The 15,386-nt window shown below is 41.5% G+C and overlaps 1 protein-coding gene and 1 long non-coding RNA gene across 6 annotated transcripts in view; both read right to left on the bottom strand.

The window, feature by feature from the left end:
• SLC35F5 (solute carrier family 35 member F5) overlaps positions 1-6,255 on the bottom strand; it is a 31,197-nt gene extending 24,942 nt beyond the window's left edge. The window contains exons 1-3 of one of the 5 annotated variants that reach the window (XM_066190342.1): positions 6,235-6,255; positions 2,094-2,164; positions 435-513 (exon numbers count right to left, since the gene is read on the bottom strand). The gene's annotated coding sequence lies outside the window, so the exon portion shown is untranslated. Of the gene's footprint in view, positions 1-434; positions 514-2,093; positions 2,165-2,727; positions 2,876-3,394; positions 5,187-5,295; positions 5,329-6,234 lie in introns of those variants that run through there. The other 4 variants (XM_066190340.1, XM_066190338.1, XM_066190339.1 and 1 more) reach the window with 4 other exon arrangements.
• A 1,046-nt stretch (positions 6,256-7,301) lies between these two features.
• Positions 7,302-8,627, bottom strand: LOC136293014 (uncharacterized). The gene is made up of 4 exons (XR_010722051.1): positions 8,536-8,627; positions 8,100-8,139; positions 7,925-7,967; positions 7,302-7,470 (listed from the first exon to the last, which is right to left on the bottom strand). It is a non-coding gene; the product is annotated as an uncharacterized lncRNA (long non-coding RNA).
• Positions 8,628-15,386: the final 6,759 nt, after the last annotated feature.

Genomic DNA, 15,386 nt, shown 5'->3' with positions numbered 1-15,386 from the left:
ACTATCTGCTTAACATTTCTATGTGCCTAATACAGCCTTCGCTTGATCCATCCCCAGCAAGGCAAAAAGCTTAACAAGAAAAGGTGCAGCATGATCACCTTCAGGCTAATAGTTGACTAAAAATGTCACCAAGCAGCAATACTAAAATGCCTGTAAAGTTCAGCAGAAATTCAAAAGCCTACTGAAACCTAAATACTAAGTTTTGGGACAGAATTAAAACCCTGTAAAACATCACACAAAATGCAAAAATGCATAGACAGATTGAAACTACTAATTTGAGAAATTTTAGGCAGACACATTGTCCCACTTATTAACAGTACTCATGAACTTGCAATGAAATACAATTCCACACTTTTATGTTTGGCTTCTGTACATTGAGGGTAATATGCTCTGATAGAAATGAACACACAAGAACAAGACTTTCTTCATATTACCTTCCACAATAACTGTAAAAAGGAAACAAAAGTGGTGACTAACAAACTTCACACTTCATGTCAAAGTGAAGACAGTCTCCTAAAAACACAAAAAAAGCAAAGTGTGAAACATTGTGTGCATAGGTATATTGAGCATTTATCTTTGCAAAATACTGTCTAAAATTTCAACTTCCACAAGTGTCTTCTGCAGCTCAAGTCCTAAGTGTTGGGGACATATAGATCTAGAACATTAAGAATTTGTCTGCATCTAAAATGCCAGCAGGGCAGCCCTGAACTGCAAGAAAACAGTATCCCTACCTACTTTTGATATTACAAAGAACACATTCCCTTCCTTGTTAAGTCGCTATAGCAGGCTCACATGAGGAACATGAACCTGATGATAAGTTGTGATTTTCTAAGCTATGCTGAGAAAGGCACTATTTCTTAAGTATACATTCCTAAGCAAAGAATTTAAACATTAGAACAAGGAAGGTAATGGAAGAACATACAGGCTTGTTGGCCTTGAAATAATCTAGAAAGATAAGGCACCTCAATGCTTTGTCTTGTGAAAGCCAAATATCTTTCCTTAAAGGGGCACAGCATTATTATTGTATTAAAACAAAACATCATCTTACTTAAAACTTTTTTTTTTTAATTTTTAAACCTAGATCCTATAAACATATTCAATAAAATCCACTTTAAAACTGTTATATAGGAAAAGAAACATTATACAAAATAGAGCCATAAGTTTTATTGCCTGGAAGTGAAGGAATTTATTATTACTATTTATTGTGGAATGTTGCTAAGCTCTGTTTTAGGGATATCCTGAATCAACAGGAGTCACACACTATGCTAGGATGTCTCAAATTAGTGTCCCAAATAGAAATAGCAGCAAGGGCAGAATTAAATGTTTACCCTAAATAAGCTTTTGACCACCTATCAAGCATGGCTGAGAGTTCGTAAACTGTTAAGAGGGAGCAATAACTAAATTCATGCTTTTCACCCATTAGATTAAAACTCAGAAACAGGGACCCCAAAAGACTGTGGTTCAGCCCCCACAGAACTCAACATTTACACACAGCAAGTTCAAACCTTTTCCACAGTTTACCAAATGATCGTAACGACCTAAAAGAAACCAACAAACTGGAAGAAGCTTTTTTTAAACAAAAGCATGTGATACTCCACCTTCTATTCCACAAAGACAATGCTCACTGTAGATCCTGAACACCAAGGCAATTAATCACAAAATCACTGATTATTTTGAGCTGGAAGGGATCCACAAGGATCATAAAGTCCAACTTCTAACGGAATGGCCCAGGGATTGAAGTCACAACCTTGGCATGATTATTGTATTCTACACCTACAGAATATTTAATTTATCAAGTGCACAAAGTTATGATAAATTTCAGCTACCAGAAGACATAGAGACTGCAATAAAAATTATGGTTTAAAAGTAAATATCATTTTCTACTACATTAATAGAGTAGAAACTTCAGAATGCTTGCCCTTTTTTCCCATTATTAGGAAATAAATATGCTTTCCACATGGTGTAACTTTAAATATACCACCTCAAATCTGACATTTAAAGGAGTATTCATTTAAAAGACATTTCTCAATATCATTATAATTTTCAGCAAACAGCACTGAGACCCTTTAAAGTCTCCTTTTTTATTTATTTACCATTCCAACAGTCTTAGAGTTGGTGCTGTCATCTTGCAGAACCATTTTTCAGCTAGTTACATGAAGATCTTCTGAAAAATAAATGAAAATTTTCTTGTCATGACACTGTACTTTGATTTTAAAACACCGCAGTACCCTAGATCATGTAAGAAGAGTCACCACTTCAATTTCTGATATCAAAAAGAGATAAAAAGCAGTCTCACTGTGTAGCCCACAGTGCATGCAGCTGTCACATAGCTGACTGCACTAAAGCCAACAGGCTCAGCAGCCTGTCCAACTCTCCTCTTCTGAACATGCCACAAGCAGCTTCTGAGGGCAGGAAATAAAACTGCACCATTGATACTTCACGTGCAAGCTTATTTGGACAGCATCAAATATTTCTTTGTGCAGATTATTTCCACATTAAAAGCTCCGCCCAAGAAGAGAAAATCACATGGAATTCACAAACTTTTACTGCACTGGCAATCAGGGAAGAGAACATTATAGGCCAAAGAATTGCCAAATCACTGCAAAACAGAAGTATTGCTGTTCTGGATGTTCCAGGAGGAAAACACACAGCCTGTCTCTCCCCTCCACCACCAAAAAATAGAAAAAAAAGGACATAACAAGAATGCCAAAAGACACAGAACAGCACCTCAGTCACAATCCACGGTGCAAGCAAGTCAACTGGAAATTCTTCCTTGTATCTACTCAAGATTATTTCATATACAATTTGAAAGACAACATATCAAGATAAGGCTTGCAAGCAAAATAAATGAGTTTAGTTTTTCCAGTTATACCAGCTGCACCAACAGTACGAGTTCTGGGATACAACCTCCTCCCCCTTTTAACATGTTCTGTCATCAGGTGATTCCTGTTTCATATTGGATTGCTACTGAGATAAGAGAAACAGAGGCACTGCTTTCACTTTAACCAGAAAAAAAACCCCTGAAAGTAAAAGGATTTATATTTATATGGCAAAATCTGTAAGCATACATTAAAGCAACACTAATCTAACACAATTCTGATGTCCACTCAACCTTCAAAGATTACCACGAGATGAGGGCAAAGGCAAGAATATTCAGAAGAGATAGAAAAGTGAGCCTTATGCAACATAACTGTTACATTCACTGCAGCCCTATCATTTTTACTCAAAGAAAGTTTCCTGTAGGATCTTAAAATATAGCGAAGCAAAAGAACCAAAAAAGCAACCAAGTTTTCCATGCCAGTACTGAGTTCTGCAAGCAGAGATCACTGCTCCCATCTACATAGGAAGTTACACAAGACCAAAGTCTGCACAAGAAACATATTAATTTTATTACCGAAATAGGAGAATTTAGCTTAATCAAAGATATGTTTTAGGAATCTGGTGGTATGTAACAGTCATGTTATCAAACTGTCATGGCACAGCTGGATCTGGGTATCTAAGGAATAAAAAGAACATGAATGTTGGAATGTTTTCCTTTTGAACGAATGAAATGAAATCGTCCCATTCAACACACACCCAAAATTCATGAAACAACACTTCAAACAGATTTTCCTGTATAGAACTAGCAGTGCAGAGTATTAATCTGTTTTATTCCTCAGAGTCCTTCCTTATCAGCTACCAGCCTATGCAAGCACACAGTTCTCAGTAATTCCGGCAGCACCCCCAGCCAGGCTGTGACGCTGCTGGACTTGAAGTCTGCCTGCAACGAGTTAGAAACACCCAAGTTTCAGGTCTGCAGAGTGAAAGCTGACAAGCAGAACAGACATTGACCTCCTCGTTATTCTAGTCCAGCAACATTAGGAGAAAAAACTCCATGTCAAGCTGCCAAGGCCTCTCTGAGCTTCACCACATACACAGCAATCTCTCAGCCACCAGTAGCTCCACATTTAACATCGGCTAAGGATTACAAATGACATCCATTGCACATGCTGCAGATCTAATCTTGTCTAGTGCAAGGACTAAACATATCGTGCTTTGTCACAGGATATACAGACACAGATTCCTGATAAGAACCAGCAGGGCAGCTTTCAGAGAGACACCCTGGCAGCTGAAAGCCGAGCCTTCCAGGCAAGGTACAAATCGGTGAAATCACTGCACTCAGAGTGAATGGGGGGTCTCCTTCCTGCCGACAGATATCTTTGGGGAAAAGCAGCAGGAACAAAGAGAAGGGAAATGAGTAAGTCTTCTTAATGCACTCAGAGAAAAGTGGATGTCTAAGGAGAAAGATACATGCCTGGGGACCTCGGGGGAGAAAGAATGAGCGTGCTGCACTCACACCTAGAACACTGGAAAATGCAGGGGAAAAAGGGAAAGGGAGCTGCAGCCCAAGCAGGGGAAGCACGTCCCCCTCACACCCCCAGCGAGACAGGACAGCGGTGCCAGCCCAGAATCACTGAATCAGTTAGGTTGGAAAAGAGCTCTGAGACCAGCGAATCCAGCCCAGGACCAAACACTACCCTGTCAACCAGACCATGGCACAGGCTTTCCTTAAACGCCTCCAGGAACGGCAACTCCATCACCTCCCTGGGCAGCCCACTCCATTGCTTAATCACCCCTTCTGTATAAAGAAATTCTTCCAAATGTCCAGCCTGAAGCTCCCCTGGCGCAGCTTAGCACCGTGTCCTCTTGTCCTGTCACTGCTGGGAGCTCGACCCCCATCTGGCTCCTGTCGGGGACTTGTGGAGAGCAGTAAAGTCTCCCCAAAGCCTCCTTCACTCCAGGCTAAACCCCGCCAGCTCCCCCAGACACCGCTTACAGGACTTGTGCTTCACACCCTTCAGCAGCTCCGCTGCCCTTCTCCGGACACGCTCCAGTGCCTGAACGTCTTTCCTGCAGCGAGTGCCCACAACAGGACGCGGCACCCGAGGCGTGGCCTCGCCGAGCACAGGGGCACAATCACTTCCCTGTTGGCGCTGCCCGCACTGCTGCTGGCTCGGGCTGGCTCTGGGGACAGCGGAAGCCCTGCACACACCGCCAGTCCGGCCAGGGGAGCTTGCCCGAGGCGGGGAGCGGAGAGCGCGTTCCCCGCCCCGCTGTCACGGGCGGACGGGGCCGAGGGGCGGCGGGACACGGGGCACTCGCACCGCCCCGGGCGGGCACGGCTCCCCCGCCGGCGCGAAGGGACAAAGTTCCCTCCCAGGCCCGGCCCCGCTCAGCCCTTCGGGGCCTCTCGGCCGCGGTAGCCCGGCAGCGGCGGGACCCGCCCGTTCCCGGCCGCGCTCCCGTTCCCGGTACCTGAGGCCGCGCCGGGCCCGGCGCCCCCCGCGCTCCGTCCGGCGGCGGCACCGCCCGCCAGCGCCGGACACCCGCAATCCATCCCCGAGTCCGCGAGCGGCCGCCCCGCCCGCCCCGCCCGCGGGCCGGCGCCATCGACCCGCTCGGCCAGCAGCTCCACACCCCTGTCCTGCCGCCCGCCCCCCGCCCGGCTGCGGTGGGGGCGGCGGGGGGACCCGCACCGGGAAGGGCGGCGGAGACATCCCTGTCCGCTACACAGCCACCATTCTCACCCATGTCCCTGTCCCAATCCTCGTCTCCATCCCCATCCACATCCCTGTCCCCATCCCCATCCATATCCCTATCCGCACCACAGCCACCATACCCATCCATATCCCTGTTCCCACCACAGCCACCATCCTCACCCATTTCCCTCTCCCCAACACAGCCACCACCCCCATCCATATCCCTGTCCCCGTCCCCGTCTCCATCCCCATCCATATGCCTGTCCGCACCACAGCCACCATCCTTACTCATACCCCTGTCCCCCCACCCCAGCCACCATCACCATCCACATCCCTGTCCCCATTCCCGTCATCATCACCATCCCTATCCCCGTCCCCATTCCGATCCCTATCCCCATCACTGTCCCTATGCCCGTCTGCATCCCCATCCCATCCCCGTCCCCATTGCCATCACCGACCCCATTCCTATCAGCGTTCCCTTCACCGCCCCCATCCCTATCTCCATCCCACGCCAAATCACCGCCCCCGTCCTCATCCTCATCCCTATGGCCATTTTTATCCCTTTCCCATCCCCATGCCCAAGGCTGCAGCGCTCCCGGTGCCCGCTCCGCCCCGCGTCCCGCCGGACTTGGCGCGGCTCCGGGGCCGCTCCCGGGGAACGGGGACGCGGAGGGAACTCTCCGTACAGCGGGAAGAGGCAGAACTGGCTGCTAACCCCGGGCTCCTGCTGGTCCCGGCACCGGCGGGGGCCATCCCCCCGCGGCTCCCGGGAGCGGAGCTGGCAGCGGGAGCAGCGCCGGCTGTTCCAAAGAGATAAAGAGATTGATGGTCTCTAACGAGGGAATGGTGGAACTGCTCTGAGGGAGCAGAGCTTGCTCCGGAGACACGGGCATTTATACAGGCTCTCCCAAAACTGTAAGATAAACAAGTAAAAACAACAACAACAACAAAAACCCAAGAAACACACAAAGAAACCTCACAAACAAACAAACACCCCAAACCAAAAACAAATAAACCCCAAGACATAAATTAAAACATGGAGGAACAGAGAAGGCAGAGGAAGAGAGCACAGAGTGAAGAACTAGGGATGGAGAAGTGGGATGAAGCTTGAAACTAGTCGGTCAAAAAAAAAAAAAAAAGGGGGAAGAAGAAAAACCAAAGTTTGCAAGACCTTGAGAAATGTCCTAAAATGCAGTGAGGTGGTGGAATGTTAGTTTCATAGTTACCATAATCTTTATGCTCTGTGATACAAAATCTCACGGGACCTGAAAGTTGTGGGAACTAATTAAATTTTTAAAATAGATGTCAGCTTCACTATCAACACACTTTTAAGAGCATAAAAAAGTGATAGTGTGTAGACATGCAAGCTAAATGAAAGCCAAATTTTGAGATATATATGTTAGTGACTAACAAGCTGTAAAAGGAAATACTAGACAAAGTCTATCAAAAATATTGAATAAAATGAACTATCATAGGCTTAGATGAAATTGCAAAAGTAGATACTGGTCCTGTTTGGTTTGGTCTTGTAGTCAGTGTTAGTACCCTCTGTAGTCAGTGTTGATTAATATTTAAGCTCACAATACCAATTTAAGATTACCAGGTCACATTTTACAGATTGTTCAGTACTCACCTGCTAACAGAAATAAAACTTTTGGCAAAATTTAGCTATTACATATTTTGGAATTTTTACAGCAAAAACTGTTAGGAAAAAATAGTGAGCAATGTATACACATGAATAAAAATGTGTTTAATTGTTATTAGGTGATACATATGATACAGCTGTGAAGTTATTTTCAGTGCTACTCACACTTACAAACTGTTGAAATCAAACATGATATTTCACCCTTCCTATAGGCTGGTGATTGAAAAAATCCATTCTCCTTCGTATATAAATGTGATATTTTATTATCACATAACTGGGTCAGCATTGCTGCTGGGCTTGAGTTATTTCCTGTAGATAAACAAAAGTTACTTCTTAAAAAAAAAAAAAAAAAGAGAACAAAACTTGAAGAACTTTTAGTGTGAAACTGGCTTGGGCTTTTTTTTTTTCTTTTGTGACCCTGAATTTCTTAATCCATCTGAATTCTAATTTGCATACAGTAGCACTAAGAGACATCTAACAAGTTTGATGCCCCATAAAAGTGGTTGTTAGAAGATACGATCTCTACCCAGAAGCATTATTAGCATAAATGGTACAAGGGCATGCAGTGAATTATGCTCTTGGTTCAAACTGTCCTTTTTTGATGTACTCTGAGTATACATTATAAATACACTATTGATTTGTTGTTCTTCTGGCCTCACTATCCCTCTTGGCCTTTCAGCCAAAATGTGCAGTATGGTGCTTTTTCGTGAAATTGTGACTTTACAGCTTTGTAATGAGATTTTAGGTAAATTGAATTTCTTACACAAAGCTTCAGGAAAATAGCAGTCCTCTTGAAATGGTGCATTCTGTGGAATTCAGAGGAGTTGAAAAATATATAAAATATAACTGCAAAAACATGTGTGCATCTCACGGCATCTAATTTTCGTGGGTCTAGCAGATCTTTGTTTAGTATTTATACAGAGACTCAGTAAACATACGTGGCTCATCCAAGGTCAATCAGCTCATCAGCAGCAAAATCTGAAGAGAAAACCAAAGAGTTATGACTACAGTACTCTGACAGAGAAACTGCACGTAATGCTTTCCTATAGCAAATAGTGCCTTTACTAAATAATATATTGAAAAATATTATGCATAATTTATATGAAAATGGGGTGAATGTTTTACATTAAAAGAAAACCCCACTGCATTTGAACAGGGAGAATAAATAAGGCAGCAGGGAAGGTTGAGATTCCCAGGCTGTTCTGTCTTATCTGATCATGCATTGACAGAAAAGCTCAGCTTGGTTTGCTGCCCCTGGAAAATGTTTTCCCACAATGATCACCAGTAGTGATGACAAAATATCTGTGATATGCAGATTTCCTCTCTTTTCATGCTTTACTCTCCTTTGACAGTGGAAAGCACATGAAATCCCACCTGAATTAAGACCAGCTTTCAGGGTGTAGCTCCACGTGTCCTCTCATGTATATGAGTTTTCTTCTTTAGGAGGGGATGCAGCAGTTTGCACCTCAATATGGCAACACAGTTAAATCCACCTCGTTAAGGTTCTGATTTTAAGCATTTTGAGTGGGGCTGGCAAACAGGAGGGCACTGTTGTCCTTCAGGTGGAGTGCCAAGATTTCTTCATCACAGGATGAGGCACTTATGCTGTGCTTCCAGGGGCATTTTGAGATAAACAAGTGAACATTGTCAGAAGCCCAGAAGTTTGTACTTATTACACTCAAAAATATCACAGGACTTCTATATTTTTAGCTCCTGATTAAGTAATTTGTTTCCTATTGTAAAAGTACACATGATGATCTTTTGTCTTCCCTGAAAGAAACTATTATGAGAATGATTTCCCTTTTTTTTTTTTACTACACCTTTTTCAGGAATTAGATTTTAGTAAACACATGTAATAGAACAATATGTATCTTGAAAGTATACACAGACTGCATATATATTTTTCTTGCCGTGAATATTTTAGTTACATGCATACTATTTTTGTAGACAAAGCAAAATTGTATCTATTTCCCAGCATCATTGCAATAATTTCATAAGATAAAACAGCCACAAAACATGCAAACCTTCTAAATTACACTTATCAAGAAAATTTGAATTTAGTTTCTGCTCATATATGTTCTACTTACAAGAACAAAAAAGCTGATTTGAAAGAAATAGATCCAAACACAAGAACGAAATGTAATACTCTTTTGGTCTCATAATAGATCTCTACAAAAGAATTGAATCTACTTATTTTAGAGAAATCCTTCCTTCAAAAGGATTTGGAACAGCTCTTTGATGAATAAGATGTTCATGTTGATGAACAAGGCAAAGCAGCAGAAGAAACTATTAAAAATTCAAACTGACAAAGTCAGTTCTGATCAACTTCTGTTCTCCTTAGGGAAAAGATACAGTCTGAGTGTTCAGGACTAGACTCGGTGTAGGATGCATGACAGTGGGGTGTTCCTCTGTCCTGCTGGGTTAGATCAAAAGTCTGTCTAGCTCAGAATCCTGATGTCTCCTCAATGGATGCCTGGGAAAAATGGTGTTGGAAACAAGGGAGTGTTTTCCAGGACACATCCTTCTAGTTTTTAGAAATAAGTGTACCAGCATCCTTATCTAAAAGGATGTAATTCAGCCAATGCATTTAATAGCTCTTGATGGACCCATGAATTTGCCTAATCCCTTTTGTGAACCCAGTAATGCACCAAGAGCTGTTAGGGATTTATTGAGGCAGACTCTTGTGACAAAACAGAAAATGTTTTGCTTGGGTTTAGGTCACTGGATTATAATCTTGTCACAAAATTTGTAATCCTTGTTCCACTTCACCTTCTTTGCATTATTTGAGTTTTAACTGTCATATATTTGTCCTTCGCTATCCTTGAAGTGTTCTCACATCCTAAGTCCAGCTTTGCAAGAAGCCTCTTGTGACTGAGGAAATGATTTTATTGCTCAGTTATCCTCACTGCCTTCCTCTCCTTCTGGTCCAATTCTTGAGAGACTGAAATTAAAACATTCATATGATTACATGAAATATAGCTAGACTGTTAAAGTTACAATATCCATTCTGTTTTCAGTCCCTTTTTTGTGTATTTACAAACATTTTGTGTTTTTGACCCTTGCTGAACTGTTACATGGCTGTTTTCTTAAATGTTTTACCTGATGACAAGGCTCTAAGAAATCTTAGTGTTTAAAAATGTATTATTTTGAATAAAATCTATGCTGATTACTATAAGAACTACTGGTTTTTACAGGAAAAATGTTACTCTGCAGATGTAATAGAAGAAGAAATCACAAATATTTTTGTGACGTACTTTTTATCAACCATTGCTTTTAATAGCTGTTGAAAATTAATTGGAACTGAGAGCACTTTCTGCTTCCTACTGAACATTACTTGCAAATATTAGCTAGTAATAAAATTACACATGAGTAAAACAGCTCATTTGGGGAACTTGTCATCACTTGCTTCAGTTTCTTTACTCTGCTGATTTATAACAGGAAAGAAAACAGGAAGCTTAATTGGCAATGGGATTTCCCAGACTGAAAATTATTAAATTTCTATCACTTAATTATTTTCAGTAGGTGAGTTGTGATCATTAATTGTTTTAAAAAAGACAATTTTAAAAACCATTTGGAAGCCTATTCAAGCAAACCAAAAAGTAAATGAAAAGTAAACCTTTTGGAAGTGTTCTGAATTACAGAATTACCATGCCATTGAGAGAAATCATACATAGGAGTAGACTGCATGTGTAACCTTTATGCATGTTGACAAGCAGGGAGGCATTTGAACACCAGGGCTGGCAGAAATGCATGTGTGAGCATGAATACCTGTCCTGCTGGAGATGTGATCCAAAAACACAGAAGAGGCCTTAACAGAGAGCCAAAAGTGAATTTCATTTACACTGAATATGCCCATTAAAGCAACTCTGCTAAAGGTCAAGTCAAGCAGTTCTCTCAGCACAAGTCTTATCAGATGGAACTGCTGAGAATCTGACCCCACATGCTCAGAACACAGAAGAGATTTTTACATTTGTGCTTTTGCACATTCCTGGGTGAATAAGCACAATGATTCACGGAGGCACATTGCAACATAAGGTGGTATTCAGAGGGAATGGGAGCATTGCCCAATATGGCAATAGGGAACTGATCCCTTGCTGGGAATGCATAATGCTCCAGAGAAGGCAGGGATTCTCCTGGGAAGGGCCTAAAGCAAAGGAATGAATGTCCCACGTTTATTCTTACCCCATTAGCAAAGGAGACCTCCTGTGTGTATATGTGGGTTCTATAGAGAGAGAACACAAATGCATTAAACTGGAAGCTGCTCTGCAGGGAAATACAGGAGGTAAAGTTTTGTTTTTCACGTCTTCTAATTTTAACAACACTGGTCTTCTCAATGCACAGGCTCTTCAACTGTGCCAAAAATGAAATTATATCACATGAGGAATTGCATGGACAGAGCTACTGGTTTGGGGCTTTGCTGGTGCATTATTTTTAGATCAAAAGGTTTCAAAGTGTATTGTTCATAAAGGTCAAGTCTGTTGGCTTTTTAGGGTGGCACGTCAAATTGAACAGGCATGCAGTACTCCAAACAGAGATTTTAATGCCCCTATCCTCACAGTAAGGACTAAGATAATTAATATAATCTGTTTGTCTAGAAGATTTTGTCCAATTTACATATTCATTAGCATAATTCACCAGAGTGTTTGCTTTTAATACTGTTTTTTAAAGCAGCAGAGTGAGAGAAACACTTGAATACAATGTATTAGTTTTGATATACTTTTGATACTGGACATGTCAAGACCACATAATTAAAAATTGGCTGTGGCCTTCTTCAAAGACATCCACATGATCCTTATAGTGTCAGACATAGCACTGTAGAGCTGCAAATCAGCTTGTCTACTTTTTGGTGATTCATTAAGGTATTATTTCAGGAAAATTTCCTACAGTCTTTCAGCAGAACAAGCAAGGGGCCCCAACTTCACAGAAATGAGTTAACAGTTTATATATTACCAAACAGATAGAATAAACCCTGTATAGAGGCACCCAGCATTCAGAATTAGTGCTTTGAAATTGTTTCCATTTTGTATGCAAGCAGCACTGCCACTAGAAATAGATTGAGTTTTACACTTATTGAAGAACACAGTACTTTTAAAGTGTTCCACTGCTGACTAACTTAAATAGTCCTGTATATTGTTTCTAAATAAATCATACATCTTAATAAGAAACTTGGACTGCAGATAGCTGTGATAATTGAAAAAGATGCTGCACGAGCTGTTCACTGCCTTCCTCCAGCTCTGGTGGAGGGAATGTTCCCTCGTCTGTGAGAGAACATTCCCTATCCTGCTAGAAAGAAGGCAGCCAAATAATTTAACCCCTCAGAAGAAGCATTTTTAGTTACGTTCCATTTTGTCTAGAGACAATTGGAGAGTGCTCATCCATGCTTCTCTGATAGAACTGTGGATGCTATAATATCCAGCTGACTGATACTGTATAGTCAAGCAGCACCCTGCTGCATCCAGAGCAGGACACCTGTCCACGTGAATTCTAAATTCTCCTCCTAGCCCTCCTCTCCTCCCTGCATTATCTTAATGTAAATACAGTAAGAGTAATCTGGCACAATGACCATAAATGGGATATAATAACCTTGTAACATCTATTGTCTTCTGCAAGTTAATCTGAGGAGTCAACAGATTGGGTCAACTGAAGAGAAGATATTTTTATCAAAAGTCACACACCAAGGAGAAATCCAAACACATACGAGTGTTTCTAAACAATCCACTTATGAAAAGCCATTTAGAATGAGAGCTCAAATATTAGCAGCCAAACCCTCTCAAAAGTTGATAAGCAATGGTGAAAGCCAGAAAAATGTCTCAGAAGAGAAACCCATTTGTTTACCCGTCACACGTTCAATTACTTGCAGTTTCAAATGGCTGGGTAGCAAAAAACCGCATGGTACCATTGTACTCTCTATGACTCTTCATGCTACTTCTTTTGTGAAATGACCCACTAGGTTCACCTTGATCCTCTTTTCCAGTCCAGCTTTTCTTGCTCTGGTGCTTGCCAGTGTTTTAAGGCTCAGTTTTACACTTGTAGGCTTCTGTACTCTGCTGGAAAGTTCACATAACAGTTACTAACAGCTGCTAAACTGCAAACTGGTGTCACACTGGTTTTATTTAGCACATGGTTGACATCTTTGAAAAAAAAATTAAGGACGACTAAATTCAAAACGGTGATTTTACATAAATTTGTGAGTTATCATGGCATTTACTCAAATTAATGTTCATGACACAGTGAGCATGGAAGTTGATGCAGGTCAGGCACTTACAGCTGCAATTGATTTAGGTTCTCAGTTCAGTTGAAGTGCCCAAGTCACATGAAAAAGGCAGCAATACACATTTCTTCCAGCCAAGGAAGTAAATAGGTGCAACTATTTGCACAAGAAAGCCCAGATTTTCTGATCATGGGCAAACTATGCACTGCTATTCCTTGGTTCCCAGGTGTGACTGTGTGGAGCCTGTGCAATACAGACACAACTCAAGGGCAGAGGTTAGTGCTCTGCTTTGCAGTTGTAGGAATTCTGCTGCCATCCTGCTAGTTCACTTACAGTGGCATCATAAAGGATTGAGGTGTTATTAGAAAGAACAGAATAACAGCAGACAGATAACCAATTTTGAATGGAAAAGCAAGCTGTTAATAGGAATGCAGTTTCCCTTGACTTTTGCAGATTTGGCCTCAGTACAGAACATCAAGTTCTTGAGGCATCATATTTTCAGACCAATTCTTTTTCTAGGTTTGTCTTTTGATACACAATTTGCTGTTATTCCTACCAAACAAACTGGGCAATAGTGGTGTTATCATCAAAATAGTCCAAGGATATAAACAAGCCCTAGTTTATTAGTTTCTCTCTTCCTTACACACCTTGTTTCAGTGCACCAAGAATCATAGCTGGGTTTTTTCCCATCCTTCATTTAGAAAAAAAAATATGGTTGGACTAATTATATTTTGAAAGTTAATGGTTTTAGTTGATCTATGTTGAACTCCTGGAGAGCAGCCACATCAAATGAGTTGCTGGTACTTTGCCATGACTTCACCATGTGCAGCTCTATGAAATTACATGCCTCCCATATGGCTGTTGCTATAGCTATGCCAAAATCAACCAATTACACTGTAATCTTGCTTGTGGCCCTTCTTGGAGGAAATCGTATACACATCCTTTATCTGGGCAGATAAAATGTTTTGGTTTTTTTTAGCTCTCAGTAGTATTCTCTCAACTATTGGAAAACTTATTTATATTAAAATACTCAGAACATGATGGTTAAGTGATTAAGCAGTGTACTTTATAATAAATACTTACAATAAAGGAATATTGTCTAATGGATAACCTAGATATGATTTTTCTTGGCTGTTTCTCTAACTTCTATTGTCATGTTTAGCTGGGCTTAAGGGCTGTTCAGTGTGATGTACTGGATATTAAGGTCCCTTTTAAATTCAGTTTATGCTGATCTGAATGGCAACTTGCTGATTCAGGTATCAGATTCTCAGCCCTCCTGGGCATTTCCAAAATCCTTCCACTCCTGGAACTTCCATTTTTGTTTTTGTTTTTTTTTTTTTTTTTTTCTCTTGCACTTTACTGTGCTTCCCAGGCCTGGATCTAGATATGGATTCACAGCGTTGCTCTTTCTGCATGTTCAAGGGCAGGCCATTAACTGCATGAAAACGATCCAGAGTGAGCAGGCTGCTGAAAAGCTTCCCACACAGCTTAGAAATGGATTTGCAATGCTTTTGTCTAGATGCACACTTCTTCAGGCTGAGGTACCTATGTGAAATTTTAATATTTAGCATTGCTGGAGCTGGTAAACCATACCTGCATCATGGAAAACCGTGGAGCTCCGTGACTTATTTGTGTAACACTTGCAGAAAGCCGTCTGCAAATTCCTTCCATCCGAATCAAACTGTCAGACTGCATCTCTGTTTACCTGTTGATTAATAGAAATACTTTCTTTCTGACTTCAATCCTCCCATTCCTTATTCATTTATATTCATCTGCATTCCCTTGCTCTGTGTTTACATTGTAAACTGCCTGGAGGCAGATGGCAACAGAAGGAGGATGCTCTGCAATGGTAATTACTTCTGTTATCATGGATATTTAGGAAAAGATCACCTGCAATCCAGCTGTGCTTACACAAGCTGGACTTGGTGCATCATAGAAGGATGCTGTTGCTGGATTGTGTGTGCTGTATAGGATTTCACAGAACCATAAAGGTTGGGAAAGACCTCTAAGACCA

This window comes from Chamaea fasciata, unplaced genomic scaffold (assembly GCF_029207755.1).
Source record: "Chamaea fasciata isolate MVZ Bird 193981 ecotype frontalis unplaced genomic scaffold, bChaFas1.0.hap1 SCAF_8, whole genome shotgun sequence".
Lineage (NCBI taxonomy): Eukaryota > Metazoa > Chordata > Aves > Passeriformes > Sylviidae > Chamaea > Chamaea fasciata.
This window is presented reverse-complemented; position numbering and strand designations above follow the sequence as displayed.